Raw genomic sequence first — 22537 nt, forward strand, 5'->3', positions numbered from 1 at the left:
AGCCCGAGAACAGCAAGGCTTGGCCCGAGCACAAACATCACAAGACTGTACAAAGGTACGCACATCCCGAGACAGGGAAGGCCACCAGAAGGACCTGGCCACCAAATCTCTGGTACCAAAAATTCCAGGGTGGCCCGCCAACACAGAAGAATGAACTTCTGAGATGACTCTACTGGTCCACTCATCTGGAACAAACAATCTCCCAGACGGACAACGATCAGGCCTATCAGTCTGAAACTCCTGCAAAGCACGTCGCAAGTCTGGGGAGACAGCAGACAAAATCACTCCATCCTTAAGGATACTCGTAGGCTCAGAATCACCAGAGGAGTCAGGCTCAAAACTCCTAGAAAGAACATCTGCCTTCACATTTTTCGAGCCCGGCAAGTATGAAACCACAAAATTAAACAGAGAGAAAAACAATGACCAGCGCGCCTGTCTAGGATTCAGACGCCTGGCGGACTCAAGGTAAATCAGATTCTTGTGATCAGTCAAGACCACCACCTGATGTCTAGCACCCTCAAGCCAATGACGCCACTCCTCAAATGCCCACTTCATAGCCAAGAGCTCCCGATTACCGACATCATAATTTCGCTCGGCGGGCGAAAACTTTCGAGAGAAAAATGCACATGGTCTCATCACTGAGCAATCGGGACTTTTCTGCGACAAAACCGCCCCCGCTCCAATCTCGGAAGCATCAACCTCAACCTGAAAAGGGAGGGAAACATCAGGCTGGCGCAACACAGGGGCAGAAGAAAAGCGGTGCTTAAGCTCCCGAAAGGCCTCCACAGCCGCAGAGGACCAATTGGCAACATCAGCACCCTTCTTAGTCAAATCAGTCAGAGGTTTAGCAACACTTGAAAACCCAGTTATAAATCGACGATAGAAATTAGCAAAGCCCAAGAACTTCTGAAGACTCTTCAGGGAAGTAGGCTGCGTCCAATCACAAATAGCCCGAACCTTGACAGGATCCATCTCAACAGAAGAAGGGGAAAAAATATACCCCAAAAAGGAGATCTTCTGAACCCCAAAGATACACTTTGAACCCTTTACAAACAGAGAATTGGACCGCAAAACCTGAAAAACCTTCCTAACCTGTTGAACATGCGACTCCCAGTCATCCGAAAAAATCAAAATATCATCCAAATACACAATCATAAATTTATCTAGGTATTTACGGAAAATATCGTGCATAAAGGACTGAAAGACTGAAGGAGCATTAGAAAGACCAAAAGGCATTACCAAATACTCAAAATGGCCCTCGGGCGTATTAAATGCAGTTTTCCACTCATCTCCCTGCTTGATCCGCACCAAATTATACGCACCCCGAAGATCAACCTTAGAGAACCACTTTGCCCCTTTAATACGAGCAAATAAATCAGTCAGTAGTGGCAAAGGATACTGGTATTTGACTGTAATCTTATTCAACAGGCGATAATCAATACAGGGCCTCAGGGAGCCATCTTTTTTACCCACGAAAAAAAAACCTGCTCCTAAAGGGGATGAGGATGGACGGATATGTCCCTTTTCCAAGGACTCCTTAATATACTCTCGCATAGCAGCATGCTCAGGCACAGATAGATTGAACAAACGACCCTTGGGAAACTTGCTGCCCGGAATCAAGTCTATAGCACAATCGCAATCCCGGTGAGGGGGGAGAGAACTAAGTTTAGGCTCCTCAAAAACATCACCATAATCAGACAAAAATGCCGGAATTTCGGAAGGAGTAGATGAAGCAATGGAAACCAAAGGTACTTCCCCATGAGCCCCCTGACCTCCCCAGCTTAACACAGACATTGTTTTCCAGTCAAGGACTGGATTATGAGTTTGCAACCATGGCAATCCAAGCACTAAGACATCATGCAAGTTATGCAACACAAGGAAGCGAATCACCTCCCGATGGTCAGGAGTCATACACATAGTCACTTGTGTCCAGAACTGTGGTTTATTCCTAGCCAAAGGTGTGGAGTCGATACCCTTCAGAGGGATAGGAACTTCCAAAGGCTCTAGGCTAAACCCACAACGTCTGGCAAAGGACCAATCCATAAGACTCAAGGAAGCGCCAGAATCCACATAGGCATCCACAGTAATAGTTGATAATGAACAGATCAAAGTTACAGACAAAATAAACTTAGACTGTAAGGTGCCAATTGCAAAAGACTTATCAACCTTTTTTGTGCGTTTAGAGCATGCTGATATAACATGAGCAGAATCACCACAGTAGAAGCACAACCCATTTCTACGCCTATAATTCTGCCGTTCACTTCTGGACAGAATTCTATCACATTGCATAATCTCCGGTGCCTGCTCAGAAGACACCGCCAAATGGTGCACAGGTTTGCGCTCCCGCAAACGCCGATCAATCTGAATAGCCATAGTCATGGATTCATTCAGACCTGTGGGCGTAGGAAACCCCACCATGACATCTTTAACGGCGTCAGAGAGACCTTCTCTGAAATTCGCCGCCAGGGCGCACTCATTCCACTGAGTAAGCACAGACCATTTTCGAAATTTTTGACAATATACTTCAGCTTCATCATGCCCTTGAGAGAGGGCTAGCAAGGCCTTTTCAGCCTGAATCTCCAAATTAGGTTCCTCATAGAGCAACCCCAGTGCCAGAAAAAACGCATCCACATTGAGCAGCGCAGGATCCCCTGGTGCCAATGCAAATGCCCAATTCTGGGGGTCACCCTGCAACAAGGCAATAACAATTTTAACCTGCTGAGCGGGGTCTCCAGCGGAACGAGATCTCAGAGAAAGATACAATTTACAATTGTGCTTAAAATTCAAAAAGCGAGATCTATCTCCAGAAAAGAACTCAGGTATAGGGATCTTGGGTTCAGACATAGGAGCATGTATCACATAGTCTTGGATATTTTGAACCTTAGAGGCAAGAGTATTAAGATTAGAAGCTAAACTCTGGATATCCATTTCTCAACAGCAGAGATCTGAGCCATTCAGGGGTTAAGAGGAGAGAAAAAAAAACAAAAAAAAACCAGCAGATTGCAATTATGGCTAGACAGAACCTCTGAGTAAAAAAAAAATAAAAGTGTCAGAAACTTCTTTTTTCACTCCTTCTTTAGCCAATACCTTTAATACATTACGGCCGGCAATACTGTCATGATTCCCAATGGCAGGGACATGGGCAAAAACGGACTAGCTCTAGGAAGATGGTATCTCAGGTAACCGTGATGCTGAACCTAACACGCAAATAAAAATAGCCAGGGGGTGTGCCTACGTTGTATCCCTAGACACCTCGCTCCAGCCGGAGAGCTAACTACCCCTATAAGAGGAATACACAGACCTGGCTTGCCTCCAGGGAAACCCCAAAAGTTATAGTAGCCCCCCACATGTAATAACGGTTAGGTAAGAGGAAAACACAAACGCAGTATGAATATAGATTCAGCAAAGTGAGGCCCTCTGACTAGATAGATGAAAATACAAAAGAGGACTTCGCGGTTACCTCAAAACCCTAAGCAGCCATCCTGAAACCACCTTAACTCCGTTATCAACTCATGACACCGGAGCAGTAATTTCAGATCACTAGAGCTTCCAGCAGCACGAGAAATATAAATGCATGCTGGACAAAACAAACACAAAAAGCCAAAGATTTCAACTTAGCTGAATTGCAGACTTGGAGCAGGTAGCAAGCAACAGAGATGCTCTGGTAACATTGATTGCCGGCACCAGAGTGACTGAGAAGCCAGACTAAATAGGAAACTCCCAATTTCCTGACGAAAACAGGTGCACTGGAAACACAAGACCAAAGTCAACCAGTACCACCAGTAGCCACCAGAGGGAGCCAAAAACAGAATTCACAACAATTACCCATCCCTTACCACTTCATTACCCAGGGACACTCCATCGCCCAATTAAGATTTCAGGTCATAGAGCAGATTACACCGTTACGCAGAGGGGGAGACAGGATAAGCCTCCTGAAGAAGAGGGAGGCTTACTGGATACACGAATTACAGACTCTAGCCCCAAGGGGACTGAACAGAGACTATGATATCCAGGCATTCCTTTCCTGAGGATTAACAGACTGATGAGACTTATATGTGTTGGCTACAATATAAATATGATGTGATATTTCTGATAATGATATTGCTTTCTCAATGCCAGTTGCTAACATTTATGTCTCTTCTTACAGAACCGACTTTACTAAGGTTGTCTGGAACCTATACCACCTCCACTCTCTCACTGAAAACTGTCACTACGGATGATCACCTATCACCTATCTGAGCACCTCCCATTATTCTGAGGTAGAGGATCACAGAACTCCAGGGCATGTTACACTGCGCATGCCCGAGGTGGCACGTATAGCCCCACCCATTCTCACACCAGTGGAACTCATCACTATCCCACCCCTCCTCGCATCAAGTCACTTCCGGTTTTTCACTTCCGGTAGCGCGGCTCTGAAGCGCGCAGATATAAGGACACCGGATTATTAGCTCCCTCACACTCAGGACGAGCGGTGGATACCGCGTCCAGGAAAGGAGATCAGTAGCTAAGCAGGGCAACAGCCCACGGAGCGCCCACTTCAGGCCACATATGCAGGGTTCTCATAATGCCTTATTTCAACCCCACAGTGCGGTACAAGCACACAGATTGACTCAATTGTCACCGGATTATCTAAGGGGTATGTGTAATTCCATTATCTCCCTCTAGCACTTGGCATAATACAACAGCCTTAGACATTTCATGCATCGTTATAGGTTATTCGCCCGTTTATCCATTCATCATCTCTTTGAGAGAGGGTAGGTTTTCTTTTTCCTTCCCCCACCTGATTCACACAATAGCATCTCTCTATCACAGCAACGGTCACTATAAAAACTATTCCCTCCACATCACTTGTGCATGTATATTAGTGCGTTTTCTTCTACTGCTCCTCATAAGATGACCAGCATATATTATATGGTCGATTCCACAGCAGTTTAATGTTGTCACATTTTTAATAGATATCAGACCATCGATTGTATCTATTATATTTACTGTATATACTTTGTTTATTTTTATATTGTTTACTATTCTGTTTAGTACATTGAAGAAGGTCTATTATGACCGAAACGTCCTGTGTATGTACTCTCTTATATTAAAATCACACCTTGCATTTGAATCACTGGTGTGCCAAGTTGTTTTACAAGGATATACGGTTTGGGCACCTACTTGCGCACCACCCCCAATAGGAGTGCCTGCGGTTATCTCTCATGGACCTCCAGCCATGTCCTTAGGACACGCGTGCATGCACTCCCGCCCTCTTAAAGGGCCAGTGAGTGCTCGTGCTATTTCCTCCCCAGTCAATAGCTGTGGGACATTATGTATGTGTTACTTCTTCCCCACTGGGGAGGTGTCTGAGCAACCTTCCTGTTTTGCAGTCTAAGTTGTGTGAGGTTGCCTGCTGCACTCTGGTGCAAATCATGCCTGCTTCACACTGGTGCAAATCCTGCGTGCTGCACTCTTGTGTAAATCCTGCCTGCTGCACTCTGATGCAGACCCTTCCTGCTGCACACTGATGCAAACTCTGCCTGCTGCACTCTGATAGAAACTCTGTCTGCTGCACTCTGGTGCGAGCTCTGTCTGTTGCACTCTGATGGGAACTCTGCTGCACTCTAATACGAACTCTGCCCGCTGCTCCATCCAGTCTGTCCTCTGTGTCCAGCTGCTGTGCGTCCGTTCGTCAGTCCTGGAGTGGCACCTGGTGCTCATCTGGAGCCAAGTCTCATCATCAGAGGCTCTAGTGAATAGTCAGGTGCTTGCTTAATGACACCCCTCCAGACTCTCTGCGTAGGTGGCACAGTGGTTCCACAAGCCATGTCCGTGACACACAGTCACCATGACTTCTCTAAGAAATCTGTGCTCAGATAACATCACCCGTTCCCTGAAAAAATCTGTGTCTGCCAGGGTGCATTTCACCGCTTACACCTAGAATAGCAAACATGTCCAGGGGCCTTATGTCTCGCTGACTGGGCACTTGGTGACTCTGGTGGCTGTGGGGGCAGGTGGGCAAAGAGCTTCCCCACAAGTCATGGAATCCCCAAGGCTTGCAGGACAAACCTCTGTATCTAACACTTCCTCCACTGCTTCTGCCTTCTCCACCTCCTCTAGGATCTCCACCTGTGCCATCAAAGTCTCCCTTTATGAGACATGCATTCCAACTGTGCAGAGAGAATCCCCTCAACCTATCTACTGTACAGCTTCGGCTCACCACAATCAGGCAGTGTTTAAATTAATATGCCTTGGAGATTGCAGTCACACATCTCAAGACAGATACCCAGGTCGATTTTGAGCAGAGGCTGTCTCCACTGAACCTGGAGACAGGTGTGCGATAATGGTGCAAATCTGGTGGTGGCTCTACACTAGCAATCTTACCGACGTGCCTTGCATAGCTCACATCATCAACCTGACGGTAAAGCAATTTCCCCTCCACTATCCCCAGCCTGGGTGCGCTGCTGCAGAAAACACGGTTGCTGTGTGCTCACTTCCACCATTCGCACCCCGCAGGTCAACTACTTGCATCGCCACAGAGGTTTTTCAGGATACTGGTTAACCGTTTGATATGCAATGTGCCGACACATCGAATTCAACTCTGCACATGTTGCAGCGACTGTGGCTTCAGCGACGAGCCCTGGCGCACTAGGTCCTTTTGCATAGCCTGGGCCAATGCAGAATGGATGTGGTGCAAATCATGCTTGCGGAATGGGCACAGATGATGGACCTCTGCACCCTTCTGCACAGTTTCCAATTGGCTAATATGATCATTGTTAGCACTGACGATGCTTTCATCAGCATCACTATTCCGGTCATCTATATGCTGTAGCACACTTTGAAAAGTGTGCGGGAGGAGGTGGTGGTCCCAGAGGAAAAGGTGGGAGCAGAGGAGGCTGCAGAAGAGATAACAATATCTAAGTTCCGGACTGTCCTCACTCTTGCGAGTGCCTTGGGTGGGTGGATTACAGTGATCGAGGTGGGATCATGATAACAGACAAAAATCGGATTGCATTCATAACAATTTAATCCTATTGTTTAGTTCTCAATTGCGTTTTCTCCTGCTCCAATCAGATTGTGATCAGGCAGGAAAAAAATTACAGCATGCTGTGATGGCAGGCTGAATTTTGTTCACACACACCCATATAAGTCTATGGCTGCGTGCACAACATCGCTCTGCACTTGGATATCACTAGAGTGCAGTTCAATTCCCGCAGACGCTGGCAGCAGAAAGTTTGGTGAAATTAATTTTTCTGTCTCCTTTGCACCTGTGCTGTGATTCTCTCATTCCGAGAAGATCGGAGCACAGAGCACTGACACTCAGCTCCCACTCGCAGCAGAGCAGGAGCCGAGTGTCATTAGCATATTGCATCCCACGTTCTCACATTGGTTGTGATTTGCTAGTGGGACCCGATCTTATAATCTTGCCTAGGTAAGGTCCATGGAGGTCATTAACTGTGGCTGTTTCCTTATCTGCAGTCCTGGGTCATCTAGGTGGGGAATCATTCTCACTAGAGGAGGTAGTGAACAAGGAAAAATAGAGGCAAGAAACAAAACTACAGTCATAAATATTATAATTACTGCCGTAAATTTCTGAAACTACACTAGATATAACATACTGTGCAGATGTCAGGAAAAAAAACTCAACGCCTGCAACTAACTGATGCTAATCGTAAAACTATATATTAGAGAAAAAATTATAGCAAAATAATTACTACAGGAATTCCCCAGTAAATTTCTGAAACTACAATAAATAGAATGTACTAAATGGGCATCAATAAATATAAATTACTGGACACCTGCAACCAACTGATGCTAACCGTAATTCTACAGATTAGTAGAAATAACCTGTAAAACATACTTAGAAATACATAGAAAATATCAGGAATAAAAATATTACTGAAGACTTGCAACTAACTGCTGATAATTAGAGAGGAGCGAACCCAAACTGTAAAGTTCGGGGTTCGTACCGGATACCTAGTTTCTTTGCTGAACTCCGAACACAGACTACTTTATGAGGCCTGTTATACAGATCGGGGAGTAGAGAGATGAGAGAGAGATGTGATAGAGAGAGAGAGAGATTTTCCAGCTCCAAAGTTCAGGTCAAAATTGATTTCTATGGGATTCAGGTTAAGGTTCAACTTCGGGTACAGTTCTGATACCCAAACTGAACTTTGGGCTAAAGTTCGGTCAAACCGGACAAACCCAAACTTCCCACAGGTCCGTTCTTTCCTAATGGTAATTGTAATACTATATACGACAAAAAATTGTAGCAAAATAATTACTACAGTAATTTTCTAATAAATTTCTGAATCTATTCTAGATAAAACATATTTGTGGATGTCAGTCAAAGTAATGACTTAACACCCTTATGCGAACAATTATTATATACAGCATATATAAGCAGAAAAAAATATGTAGTTTAAAAATGACAACAGTAATTATCTACTAAAATTCTAAAGTTACACTAAATTCAGTTGGCAAGGAAGACATTACTACTGAGTGCCTGTAATTGACGTGAACCATAATTCTATGTATTGATACAAATAATAAGTAAATTTTTGGTACAAATGATCCTGTCCCTAAATCTACACTATTACGTTTTTGGTTTTATTATAGATAGAGCTAAATGTCAGCTCTGACAGAACTACAATGGAATTGTTCAGGTCAAAGCATATTCATGTGTGCGAAAGGCCCAGTCACAGTCCAGACCTAAAACCCATTGAGAATCTGTGGCAAGATGTGAAAATGTGAAGATGTGAAAATTGCTGTTCGCAGATGAAAAAACGTGGAAAGTTTCATGGGGTATAAATACTTATTCAAGTCACTGCATGTCAGGATGGGGTTAAAAAATATATCATTAATAGAAAATATAACATTCACCCTTCTTACACTTTGTACTTTAAAGTTTCCTACTAGCACCAGCTTTACAGTGAAGTCATGAGTAACACAATGTCTCTGTATAGCTTGGGGTCTATGCCATAAATCTTAAATCCTAACAATGTCCTTGTCTTTTGTGCAAAAACAGCATTATAGATTATACTACTGAAATCAATAATCAGAGCATAACATACCAGTATTTTGTCATGGCATGAACATTTCAGAAAAAGTAGCTGCACTTTGTGTTCTGAGCTCAATGTGGATGTTCAGGCTCATTGGCTCCCATTACACGGGATATTCAGCTGAAGAATGCTGAATGGCTATGTTCTTTAAGAAACCCATGTACAATCGCAGAGACTAATATCATCAGTTGCAGCCATACAGAGTCTCACGGCCATTTAGGAAAGCAATATAAGTAAAGGTAACTGTGCTTTAAATCTCTCTAAAATCACAGTAGCGAATAACACTTTATTATCACTCTTCACATCTGAAACTGGGTTCAAGCTGGCAGATTATAGAGTGTTCTTCTCTAAACATTGTTATTTTTTGAATAGACATTAGTTTAGCTTTGTGTGAATGCACCTATTTGTTAATTTCACATATAGAGGGATGAAATTGAAGCGTAAATCACCTACCATACCGGCTACAACTTTACAAATATCGTCTGTAGTACTCATACTCAATGATATAGTCATAACAGTCATACATCATAAAAAAATATAAGGACAGCAAAGGAGTGAAAAAGGTTTTAATTTTCATCATAACAAGATAACAGAAAGTAAGTAGACAAGAGTCAGCAGCCTTTTCGCACTAACAAGGTGTTTCCTCTGGCTTCTATCATAGCACAGAGGCCAGAGAAAGCGCCTTATTTGTGCGAAACAGACTGTTGACCTGATATTTTCCAGGAGAATGCCATCTTTTGCATTTCTTTGGAGATACGAGGGGCGATCCAAAAGTAATGATAATAGGTTATTTCTATTGCACACAGAAATTAAAATAAAATGTTTTCTTCTCTCTTAGGTACCCACTAGTCCAGGAAAAAAAAAATCACTTAAATAGACCACGATTCCCGGGAGCTACATTCATTTGAATATGAACTGCCGAGGAGTGTACATCAAAATGGAAAAAAACAAGCTCAGAGCTGTCATCAAATACCTCTGCTTGAAAAAAATGACTACCAAAGACATACACAGCGAATTGGTGGAAACATTGGGGGACTCTTCTCCTCCATATTCCACAGTTGCATGCTGGGCCAAGGAATTTAAGCTGGGAATAGGGTTGAGCGAAACGGGTCGTTCATTTTCAAAAGTCGCCGACTTTTGGCAAAGTCGGCGTCTCATGAAACCGAGCCGATCCCAGCGTTGTATCGGCCATGCGGTACGCGACTTTCGCGCCAAAGTCGCGTTTCAATGACGCGAAAAGCGCCATTTCTCAGCCAATGAAGGTGAACGCAGAGTGTGGGCAGCGTGATGACATAGGTCCTGGTCCCCACCATCTTAGAGAAGGGCATTGCAGTGATTGGCTTGCTGTCTGCGGCGTCACAGGGGCTATAAAGGGGCGTTCCCGCCGACCGCCATCTCACTGCTGCTGCTCTGAGCTTAGGGAGAGGTTGCTGCCGCTTCATTAGAAGCAGAAAGAGCGTTAGGCAGGGTCCATTAACCACCAAACCACTTGTGCTGTAGCGATTTCCACTGTCCAACACCACCTTCGGTGTGCAGGGACAGTGGAAGCTACATTTTTTTTTTCTCTCAGCGCTGTAGCGCATTGGGCTGCCCTAGAAGGCTCCCTGATAGCTGTATTGCTGTGTGTACGCCACTGTGCAAACCAACTGCTTTTTTCAAAGCACATATCCTCTTGTTCCTTCCTTTCTGCACAGCTATCTTTTTTGTTTGTCCACACTTTTTATTTAATTTGTGCATCAGTCCACTCCTTATTGCTGCCTGCCATACCTGGCTGAGATTACTGCAGGGAGATAGTAATTGTAGGACAGTTTCTTTTTTTTTTTTTTTGTGAGAGATTAAGATTGGCATTTCTGCTAGAGTGCCATCCCTGTGTGTGCCATCTCTCACTCAGTGGGCCATAGAAAGCCTATTAATTTTTTTGCTTGATTTGGGTTCTAAAATCTACCTGAAAAAAAATCACTACATCAATCAGTGGGAGATTAATATTGCCCTTTCTGCTTGTGTGCCACTCCTGACTCCTGTGTGTGCCATCTCTCACTCAGTGGGCCATAGAAAGCCTATTTATTTTTTATTATTTGGTTTCTAAAGTCTCCCTGAAAAAGAAAAAAAAATGAAAACAGTGGGAGATTAATATTGCCCTTTCTGCTTGTGTGCCACTCCTGACTCCTGTGTGTGCCATCTCTCACTCAGTGGGCCATAGAAAGCCTATTTATTTTTTATTATTTGGTTTCTAAAGTCTCCCTGAAAAAGAAAAAAAAAAGAAAACAGTGGGAGATTAATATTGCCCTTTCTGCTTGTGTGCCACTCCTGACTCCTGTGTGTGCCATCTCTCACTCAGTGGGCCATAGAAAGCCTATTAATTTTTTTGCTTGATTTGGGTTCTAAAATCTACCTGAAAAAAAACACTACATCAATCAGTGGTAGAAAAATATTGGCCTCAGTCAGGGCTTGTGTGCCACTCCTGACTCCTGTGTGTGCCATCTCTCACTCAGTGGGCCATAGAAAGCCTATTAATTTTTTTGCTTGATTTGGGTTCTAAAATCTACCTGAAAAAAAAACACTACATCAATCAGTGGGAGAAAAATATTGGCCTCGGTCAGGGCTTGTGTGCCACTCCTGACTCCTGTGTGTGCCATCTCTCACTCAGTGGGCCATAGAAAGCCTATTAATTTTTTTGCTTGATTTGGGTTCTAAAATCTACCTGAAAAAAAAACACTACATCAATCAGTGGGAGAAAAATATTGGCCTCAGTCAGGGCTTGTGTGCCACTCCTGACTCCTGTGTGTGCCATCTCTCACTCAGTGGGCCATAGAAAGCCTATTAATTTTTTTACTTGATTTGGGTTCTAAAATCTACCTGAAAAAAAACCACTACATCAATCAGTGGGAGATTAATATTGCCCTTTCTGCTTGTGTGCCACTCCTGACTCCTGTGTGTGCCATCTCTCACTCAGTGGGCCATAGAAAGCCTATTTATTTTTATTATTTGGTTTCTAAAGTCTCCCTGAAAAAGAAAAAAAAATAAAACAGTGGGAGATTAATATTGCCCTTTCTGCTTGTGTGCCACTCCTGACTCCTGTGTGTGCCATCTCTCACTCAGTGGGCCATAGAAAGCCTATTATTTTTTTTGCTTGATTTGGGTTCTAAAATCTACCTGAAAAAAAATCACTACATCAATCAGTGGGGGATTAATATTGCCCTTTCTGCTTGTGTGCCACTCCTGACTCCTCTGTGTGCCATCTCTCTCTCAGTGGGCCATAGAAAGCCTATTTATTTTTTATTATTTTGTTTCTAAAGTCTCCCTGAAAAAGAAAAAAAAATAAAACAGTGGGAGATTAATATTGCCCTTTCTGCTTGTGTGCCACTCCTGACTCCTGTGTGTGCCATCTCTCACTCAGTGGGCCATAGAAAGCCTATTTATTTTTTATTATTTGGTTTCTAAAGTCTCCCTGAAAAAGAAAAAAAAAAGAAAACAGTGGGAGATTAATATTGCCCTTTCTGCTTGTGTGCCACTCCTGACTCCTGTGTGTGCCATCTCTCACTCAGTGGGCCATAGAAAGCCTATTAATTTTTTTGCTTGATTTGGGTTCTAAAATCTACCTGAAAAAAAATCACTACATCAATCAGTGGGGGATTAATATTGCCCTTTCTGCTTGTGTGCCACTCCTGACTCCTGTGTGTGCCATCTCTCACTCAGTGGGCCATAGAAAGCCTATTAATTTTTTTTGCTTGATTTGGGTTCTAAAATCTACCTGAAAAAAAAACACTACATCAATCAGTGGGAGATTAATATTGCCCTTTCTGCTTGTGTTCCACTCCTGACTCCTGTGTGTGCCATCTCTCACTCAGTGGGCCAGAGAAAGCCTATTTATTTTTTATTATTTTGTTTCTAAAGTCTCCCTGAAAAAGAAAAAAAAAATAAAACAGTGGGAGATTAATATTGCCCTTTCTGCTTGTGTGCCACTCCTGACTCCTTTGTGTGCCATCTCTCACTCAGTGGGCCATAGAAAGCCTATTTATTTTTTATTATTTGGTTTCTAAAGTCTCCCTGAAAAAGAGAAAAAAAAGAAAACAGTGGGTGATTAATATTGCCCTTTCTGCTTGTGTGCCACTCCTGACTCCTGTGTGTGCCATCTCTCACTCAGTCGGCCATAGAAAGCCTATTTATTTTTTATTATTTGGTTTCTAAAGTCTCCCTGAAAAAGAAAAAAAAAAGAAAACAGTGGGAGATTAATATTGCCCTTTCTGCTTGTGTGCCACTCCTGACTCCTGTGTGTGCCATCACTCACTCAGTGGGCCATAGAAAGCCTATTAATTTTTTTGCTTGATTTGGGTTCTAAAATCTACCTGAAAAAAAACACTACATCAATCAGTGGTAGAAAAATATTGGCCTCAGTCAGGGCTTGTGTGCCACTCCTGACTCCTGTGTGTGCCATCTCTCACTCAGTGGGCCATAGAAAGCCTATTAATTTTTTTGCTTGATTTGGGTTCTAAAATCTACCTGAAAAAAAAACACTACATCAATCAGTGGGAGAAAAATATTGGCCTCGGTCAGGGCTTGTGTGCCACTCCTGACTCCTGTGTGTGCCATCTCTCACTCAGTGGGCCATAGAAAGCCTATTAATTTTTTTGCTTGATTTGGGTTCTAAAATCTACCTGAAAAAAAAAACACTACATCAATCAGTGGGAGAAAAATATTGGCCTCAGCCAGGGCTTGTGTGCCACTCCTGACTCCTGTGTGTGCCATCTCTCACTCAGTGGGCCATAGAAAGCCTATTAATTTTTTTACTTGATTTGGGTTCTAAAATCTACCTGAAAAAAAAAACACTACATCAATCAGTGGGAGATTAATATTGCCCTTTCTGCTTGTGTGCCACTCCTGACTCCTGTGTGTGCCATCTCTCACTCAGTGGGCCATAGAAAGCCTATTTATTTTTTATTATTTTGTTTCTAAAGTCTCCCTGAAAAAGAAAAAAAATATAAAACAGTGGGAGATTAATATTGCCCTTTCTGCTTGTGTGCCACTCCTGACTCCTGTGTGTGCCATCTCTCACTCAGTGGGCCATAGAAAGCCTATTTATTTTTTATTATTTGGTTTCTAAAGTCTCCCTGAAAAAGAAAAAAAAAAGAAAACAGTGGGAGATTAATATTGTCCTTTCTGCTTGTGTGCCACTCCTGACTCCTGTGTGTGCCATCTCTCACTCAGTGGGCCATAGAAAGTCTATTTATTTTTTATTATTTGGTTTCTAAAGTCTCCCTGAAAAAGAAAAAAAAAGAAAACAGTGGGAGATTAATATTGCCCTTTCTGCTTGTGTGCCACTCCTGACTCCTGTGTGTGCCATCTCTCACTCAGTGGGCCATAGAAAGCCTATTTATTTTTTATTATTTTGTTTCTAAAGTCTCTCTGAAAAAGAAAAAAAAATAAAACAGTGGGAGATTAATATTGCCCTTTCTGCTTGTGTGCCACTCCTGACTCCTGTGTGTGCCATCTCTCACTCAGTGGGCCATAGAAAGCCTATTTATTTTTTATTATTTGGTTTCTAAAGTCTCCCTGAAAAAGAAAAAAAAAAAGAAAACAGTGGGAGATTAATATTGCCCTTTCTGCTTGTGTGCCACTCCTGACTCCTGTGTGTGCCATCTCTCACTCAGTGGGCCATAGAAAGCCTATTTATTTTTTATTATTTTGTTTCTAAAGTCTCTCTGAAAAAGAAAAAAAAATAACACAGTGGGAGATTAATATTGCCCTTTCTGCTTGTGTGCCACTCCTGACTCCTGTGTGTGCCATCTCTCACTCAGTGGGCCATAGAAAGCCTATTTATTTTTTATTATTTGGTTTCTAAAGTCTCCCTGAAAAAGAAAAAAAAAATAAAACAGTGGGAGATTAATATTGACATTTGTGCTTGAGTGACAGTCCTGCGTGTGTGGCATCTCTGTGATTTGGTGCCACAGAAAACAGAGTGTGTAACATTGTGCCTGATTTTCCTTGTGGTCTCACCAACCTGTTAAGGGATATTGAAATCATACTGAAGTTATAGCTCACCGTGTAAGTTGTTTGACAGCAACAAATAAAGTTACTTTGGTTAAGATTTTAAAACAATGAGGAAGTCTGGTGCAAGAGGTCGTCTTGGGCGTTCATTGTCAGCTGGTAATGATGGTAGTGGTAGTGGAGCATCAGGTGGTCGTGGGGATAAAAATATTCCACCTAAGTCTGGAGCTGTGGAGCCAGTTTCGTCGTCTGGCTACACAAGGCCTCAAACGCTCTCTTTTCTGGGAGTACGAAAACCGCTTTTAAAGGCGGAGCAGCAACAGCAAGTTTTGGCTTACATTGCAGACTCAGCCTCTAGCTCTTTTGCCTCCTCTTCTGAAACTGGTAAATGTAAAAGCAGCGCGTCGCTTGTGGATGTTCACGGTCAGGGACAAGTCGCTTCCTTGTCCTCTTCAGCAAAAACTACAACAAGAGAGAAGGATGCAGCAGGCGACACAACGGGTTACTCCATGGAGCTCTTTACACATACCGTCCCTGGCTTAGAAAGTGAAACACTTAACAGGCCATGCCCATTACAAGTAGATTCTGACATGGAGTGCACTGATGCACAGCCACAGCCAGAGTACTATGCTGCTCCTTTGACTCAGACCACCACATTGCCCTCTCAGGGTACTGATCCACAATCAGACCCTGATGAGACTATGTTGCCCCGCCACGAACGCTATACCACCGACCGACACAGTGACACAGACGAAGTTGCACACGAGCTCGAAGAGGAGGTAATAGATGACCCTGTTGTTGACCCCGATTGGCAGCCATTGGGGGAACAGGGTGCAGGCGGCAGTAGTTCAGAAGCGGAGGTGGAGAAGGGGCCGCAGCAGGCATCAACATCGCAACAGGTTCCATCTGCCGGGCCAATATCTGGCCCAAAACGCGTGTCAAAGCCAAAACCTGTTGGAGGACAGCGTGGCCATCCGGTTAAAGCTCAGTCTGCAATCCCTGAAAAGGGATCCGATTGTCATGGTTCTCAATGGCAAGAGACCGTAGTAAAGCATACAAAAGGACTAGCTCTTGGAAGATGGGAACTCGAGCTGACTGTGAGCTAAACCTACCGCACAACTAACAGTGGCCGGGTAGCGTGCCTACGTTTTATCCCTAGACGCCCAGCGCCAGCCGGAGAACTGACTGACCCTAGCAGAGGAAAATACAGACCTGGCTTACCTCTAGAGAAATTTTCCCCAAAAGGCAGACAGTAGCCCCCACATATAATGTCGGTGATTTTAGAGGAAATTGACATACGAAGTATGAAGATAGGTTTAGCAAATTGAGGTCCGCTTACTAGATAGTAGGAAGACAGAAAAGGGAACTACACAGTCAGCTGAAAACCCTTTCAAAACACCATCCTGAAATTACTTTAAGACTCTAATATCAACTCATGACACCAGAGTGGCAATTTCAGCTCACAAGAGCTTCCAGCCTCAGAAATATTCAAACACAGAGAACTGGAACAAAAATGCAAAACAAACTTAGGACTACAAGTCCAACTTAGCTGATAGTAGTCTAGGAGCAGGAACATGCAACAGAAAGGCTTCTGGTAACATTGTTGGCCGGCATAGAAATGACTGAGGAGCAAGACTAAATAGACAACTCCCACATCCTGATGGAAACAGGTGAACAGAGGAGATGAAGCACATAAGTGCAGTACCACCAGAAACCACCGGGGGAGCCCAGAAACCAAATTCACAACAGTACCCCCCCCTCAAGGAGGGGGCACCGAACCCTCACCAGAACCACCAGGGCGATCAGGATGAGCCCTATGAAAGGCACGGACCAAATCGGAGGCATGAACATCAGAGGCTGTCACCCAAGAGTTATCCTCCTGACCGTAGCCCTTCCACTTGACCAGATACTGAAGTCTCCGTCTGGAAATACGGGAGTCCAAGATCTTCTCGACAACGTACTCCAACTCACCCTCAACCAACACCGGAGCAGGAGGCTCAACGGAAGGCACAACCGGTACCTCATACCTGCGCAACAATGACCGATGGAAGACATTATGAATAGAAAAAGATGCAGGGAGGTCCAAACGAAAGGACACAGGGTTAAGAATCTCCAATATCTTGTACGGGCCGATGAACCGAGGCTTAAACTTAGGAGAAGAAACCCTCATAGGGACAAAACGAGAAGACAACCACACCAAGTCCCCAACACAAAGACGAGAACCAACACGACGACGGCGGTTGGCAAAATGCTGAGTCTTCTCCTGGGACAACTTCAAATTGTCCACCACATGCCCCCAAATCTGATGCAACCTCTCCACCACAGCATCCACTCCAGGACAATCCGAAGACTCCACCTGACCGGAAGAGAAACGAGGATGAAACCCCGAATTACAGAAGAAAGGAGAAACCAAGGTGGCAGAACTAGCCCGATTATTGAGGGCAAACTCCGCCAAGGGCAAAAAGGCAACCCAATCATCCTGATCCGCAGACACAAAACACCTCAAATAAGTCTCCAAGGTCTGATTAGTTCGCTCGGTCTGGCCATTAGTCTGAGGATGGAAAGCAGACGAAAAAGACAAATCAATGCCCATCCTAGCACAGAACGCTCGCCAAAATCTAGACACGAATTGGGTTCCCCTGTCAGAAACGATATTCTCCGGAATACCATGCAAGCGCACCACATTTTGAAAAAACAGAGGAACCAGCTCAGATGAGGAAGGCAATTTAGGCAAGGGAACCAAATGGACCATCTTAGAGAAACGGTCACACACCACCCAGATGACAGACATCTTCTGAGAAACAGGGAGATCAGAAATAAAATCCATGGAGATGTGAGTCCAAGGCCTCTTCGGAATAGGCAAGGATAACAACAATCCACTAGCCCGAGAACAACAAGGCTTGGCCCGAGCACAAACATCACAAGACTGCACAAAACCTCGCACATCTCGCGACAGGGAAGGCCACCAGAAGGACCTAGCCACCAAATCCCTGGTACCAAAGATTCCAGGATGACCTGCTAACGCAGAAGAATGGACCTCCGAGATGACTCTACTGGTCCAATCATCAGGAACAAACAATCTACCAGGCGGGCAACGATCAGGTCTATCCGCCTGAAACTCCTGCAAGACCCGTCGCAAATCTGGGGAAACAGCAGATAATATCACTCCATCCTTAAGGATACCTGTAGGTTCAGAATTACCAGGGGAATCAGGCTCAAAACTCCTAGAAAGGGCATCCGCCTTCACATTTTTAGAACCCGGTAGGTAAGAAACCACAAAATTAAACCGAGAGAAAAATAACGACCAGCGCGCCTGTCTAGGATTCAGGCGCCTGGCGGACTCAAGATAAATCAAATTCTTGTGGTCGGTCAATACCACCACCTGATGTCTAGCCCCCTCAAGCCAATGACGCCACTCCTCAAAAGCCCACTTCATAGCCAAGAGCTCCCGATTACCAATATCATAATTTCGCTCAGCGGGCGAAAACTTACGAGAAAAGAACGCACAAGGTCTCATCACGGAGCAGTCGGAACTTTTCTGCGACAAAACCGCCCCAGCTCCGATTTCTGAAGCGTCGACCTCAACCTGAAAAGGTAGAGTAACATCAGGCTGACGCAATACAGGGGCGGAAGAAAAGCGGCGCTTAAGCTCCCGAAAGGCCTCCACAGCAGCAGGGGACCACTCAGCAACATCAGCACCCTTCTTAGTCAAATCAGTCAACGGTTTAGCGACATCAGAAAAACCAGTTATAAATCGACGATAAAAATTAGCAAAGCCCAAAAACTTCTGAAGGCTCTTAAGAGAAGAGGGTTGCGTCCAATCACAAATAGCCTGAACCTTGACAGGGTCCATCTCAATGGAAGAGGGGGAAAAAATGTACCCCAAAAACGAAATCTTTTGAACCCCAAAAACGCACTTAGAACCCTTTACACACAAGGAATTAGAGCGCAAAACCTGAAAAACCTTCCTGACCTGTTGGACATGAGAGTCCCAGTCATCCGAAAAAATCAAAATATCATCCAGATACACAATCAAAAATTTATCCAAGTATTCACGGAAAATGTCATGCATAAAGGACTGAAAGACTGAAGGGGCATTTGAAAGACCAAAAGGCATTACTAAATACTCAAAATGGCCCTCAGGCGTATTAAATGCGGTTTTCCACTCATCCCCCTGCTTAATTCGCACTAAATTATACGCCCCACGAAGATCAATCTTAGAGAACCACTTGGCCCCCTTTATTCGAGCAAACAAATCAGTAAGCAGTGGCAAAGGATACTGATATTTAACCGTGATTTTATTCAAAAGCCGATAATCAATACACGGCCTCAAAGAGCCATCTTTTTTAGATACAAAGAAAAAACCGGCTACTGTTGTGATATTGGATTTTGGGCTCCCCCGGTGGCCACTGGTGGAATTGAACTGGTGTGCATCATCCTCTCTGTTCACCTGTTTCCATCAGGATGTGGGAGTCGCTATTTAGCCTTGCTCCTCTGTCACTTCCATGCCGGTCAACATTGTAATCAGAAGCCTTTCTGTGCATGTTCCTGCTGCTAGACAACTCCCAGCTAAGTTGGACTTAGTCCTTGTTTGTTTTTGCATTTTGTTCCAGTTCACAGCTGTAGTTTCGTTTTTGTGTCTGGAAAGCTCTTGTGATCTGAAATTGCCACTCTGATGTTATGAGTTAATACTAGAGTCTTAAAGTAATTTCAGGATGGTATTTTGATAGGGTTTTCAGCTGACCATGAAAGTGCCCTTTCTGTCTTCCTGCTATCTAGTAAGCGGACCTCAATTTTGCTAAACCTATTTTCATACTACGTTTGTCATTTCATCTAAAATCACCGCCAATATTTGTGGGGGCCTCTGTCTGCCTTTCGGGGAAATTTCTCTAGAGGTGAGCCAGGACTATATTTTCCTCTGCCAGGATTAGTTAGTCCTCCGGCCGGCGCTGGGCGTCTAGGGATAAAACGCAGGCTACGCTACCCGGCTACTGTTAGTTGTGCGGCAGGTTTAGTTCATGGTCAGTTTAGTTTCCATCCTTCCAAGAGCTAGTTCTTATGTTTGCTGGGCTATGTTCTCTTGCCATTGAGAACCATAACAGTTTGACCGGCCTAAAAGGGTTAAATTAATTGACAGAGAAAGGAGAGAAAAGAGAAGTCTGCTGAAGATTTTTTTTTTTTTTTTTCTCAGTTCTGAGTGTGCTTGTAATTGAATCTCTTGCAAGTCTGCCTATATTGCAGCCTTTCTCTCTCTCTCTCCTTCTAATCCTGGAATGGCTCTGTGTTCACCTGTTTAAAATGGATATTCAGAGTTTAGCTGCAGGTTTGAATAATCTCACCACGAAAGTTCAAAACTTACAAGATTTTGTTGTTCATGTTCCTATATCTGAACCTAGAATTCCTTTGCCTGAATTTTTCTCGGGGAATAGATCTTGCTTTCAAAATTTCAAAAATAATTGCAAGTTGTTTTTGTCCCTGAAATCTCGCTCTGCTGGAGATCCTGCTCAGCAGGTCAGGATTGTGATTTCTTTGCTCCGGGGCGACCCTCAGGATTGGGCTTTTGCATTGGCTCCAGGGGATCCTGCGTTGCTCAATGTGGATGCGTTTTTTCTGGCCTTGGGGTTGCTTTATGAGGAACCTCAGTTAGAACTTCAGGCGGAAAAGGCCTTGATGTCCCTATCTCAGGGGCAAGACGAAGCTGAAATATACTGCCAGAAATTCCGTAAATGGGCTGTGCTTACTCAGTGGAATGAGTGCGCCCTGGCGGCGAATTTCAGAGAGGGTCTCTCTGATGCCATTAAGGATGTTATGGTGGGGTTCCCTGTGCCTGCGGGTCTGAATGAGTCCATGACAATGGCTATCCAGATCGATAGGCGTCTGCGGGAGCGCAAACCTGTGCACCATTTGGCGGTGTCTACTGAGAAGACGCCAGAGAATATGCAATGTGATAGAATTCTGTCCAGAAGTGAACGGCAGAATTTTAGACGAAAAAATGGGTTGTGCTTCTATTGCGGTGATTCAACTCATGTTATATCAGCATGCTCTAAGCGTACTAAGAAGCTTGATAAGTCTGTTTCAATTGGCACTTTACAGTCTAAGTTTATTCTATCTGTGACCCTGATTTGTTCTTTATCATCTATTACCGCGGATGCCTATGTCGACTCTGGCGCCGCTTTGAGTCTTATGGATTGGTCCTTTGCCAAACGCTGTGGGTATGATTTGGAGCCTCTTGAAACTCCTATACCCCTGAAGGGGATTGACTCCACCCCATTGGCTAGCAATAAACCACAATACTGGACACAAGTAACTATGCGGATTAATCCGGATCACCAGGAGATTATTCGCTTTCTTGTGCTGTATAACCTACATGATGTGTTGGTGCTTGGATTGCCATGGCTGCAATCTCATAACCCAGTCCTTGACTGGAAAGCTATGTCTGTGTTAAGCTGGGGATGTAAGGGGACGCATGGGGATGTACCTGTGGTTTCCATTTCATCATCTATTCCCTCTGAGATTCCTGAATTCTTGACTGAATATCGTGACGTTTTTGAAGAACCTAAGCTTGGTTCATTACCTCCGCACCGGGAGTGCGATTGTGCCATAGATTTGATTCCGGGTAGTAAATACCCTAAGGGTCGTTTATTTAATCTGTCTGTGCCTGAACATGCTGCTATGCGAGAATATATAAAGGAGTCCTTGGAAAAGGGACATATTCGTCCTTCGTCATCTCCCTTAGGAGCCGTTTTTTTCTTTGTGGCTAAGAAAGATGGCTCTTTGAGGCCGTGCATTGATTATCGGCTTTTGAATAAAATCACGGTTAAATATCAATATCCGTTGCCACTGCTGACTGATTTGTTTGCTCGCATAAAGGGGGCCAAGTGGTTCTCTAAGATAGATCTTCGTGGAGTGTATAATTTGGTGCGAATTAAGCAGGGGGATGAGTGGAAAACCGCATTTAATACGCCCGAGGGCCACTTTGAGTATTTGGTGATGCCTTTTGGTCTTTCAAATGCCCCTTCAGTCTTTCAGTCCTTTATGCATGACATTTTCCGTGATTATTTGGATAAATTTATGATTGTGTATCTGGATGATATTTTGATTTTTTCGGATGACTGGGACTCTCATGTCCAGCAGGTCAGGAGGGTTTTTCAGGTTTTGCGGTCTAATTCCTTGTGTGTGAAGGGTTCTAAGTGCGTTTTTGGGGTTCAAAAGATTTCCTTTTTGGGATATATTTTTTCCCCCTCTTCCATCGAGATGGATCCTGTCAAGGTTCAGGCTATTTGTGATTGGACGCAACCCTCTTCTCTTAAGAGTCTTCAGAAATTTTTGGGCTTTGCTAACTTTTATCGTCGATTTATTGCTGGTTTTTCTGATGTTGTTAAACCATTGACTGATTTGACTAAGAAGGGTGCTGATGTTGCTGATTGGTCCCCTGCTGCTGTGGAGGCCTTTCGGGAGCTTAAGCGCCGCTTTTCTTCCGCCCCTGTGTTGCGTCAGCCTGATGTTGC

Source organism: Ranitomeya variabilis, chromosome 3 (assembly GCF_051348905.1).
Source record: "Ranitomeya variabilis isolate aRanVar5 chromosome 3, aRanVar5.hap1, whole genome shotgun sequence".
In the NCBI taxonomy this organism is placed as follows: Eukaryota; Metazoa; Chordata; class Amphibia; order Anura; family Dendrobatidae; genus Ranitomeya; species Ranitomeya variabilis.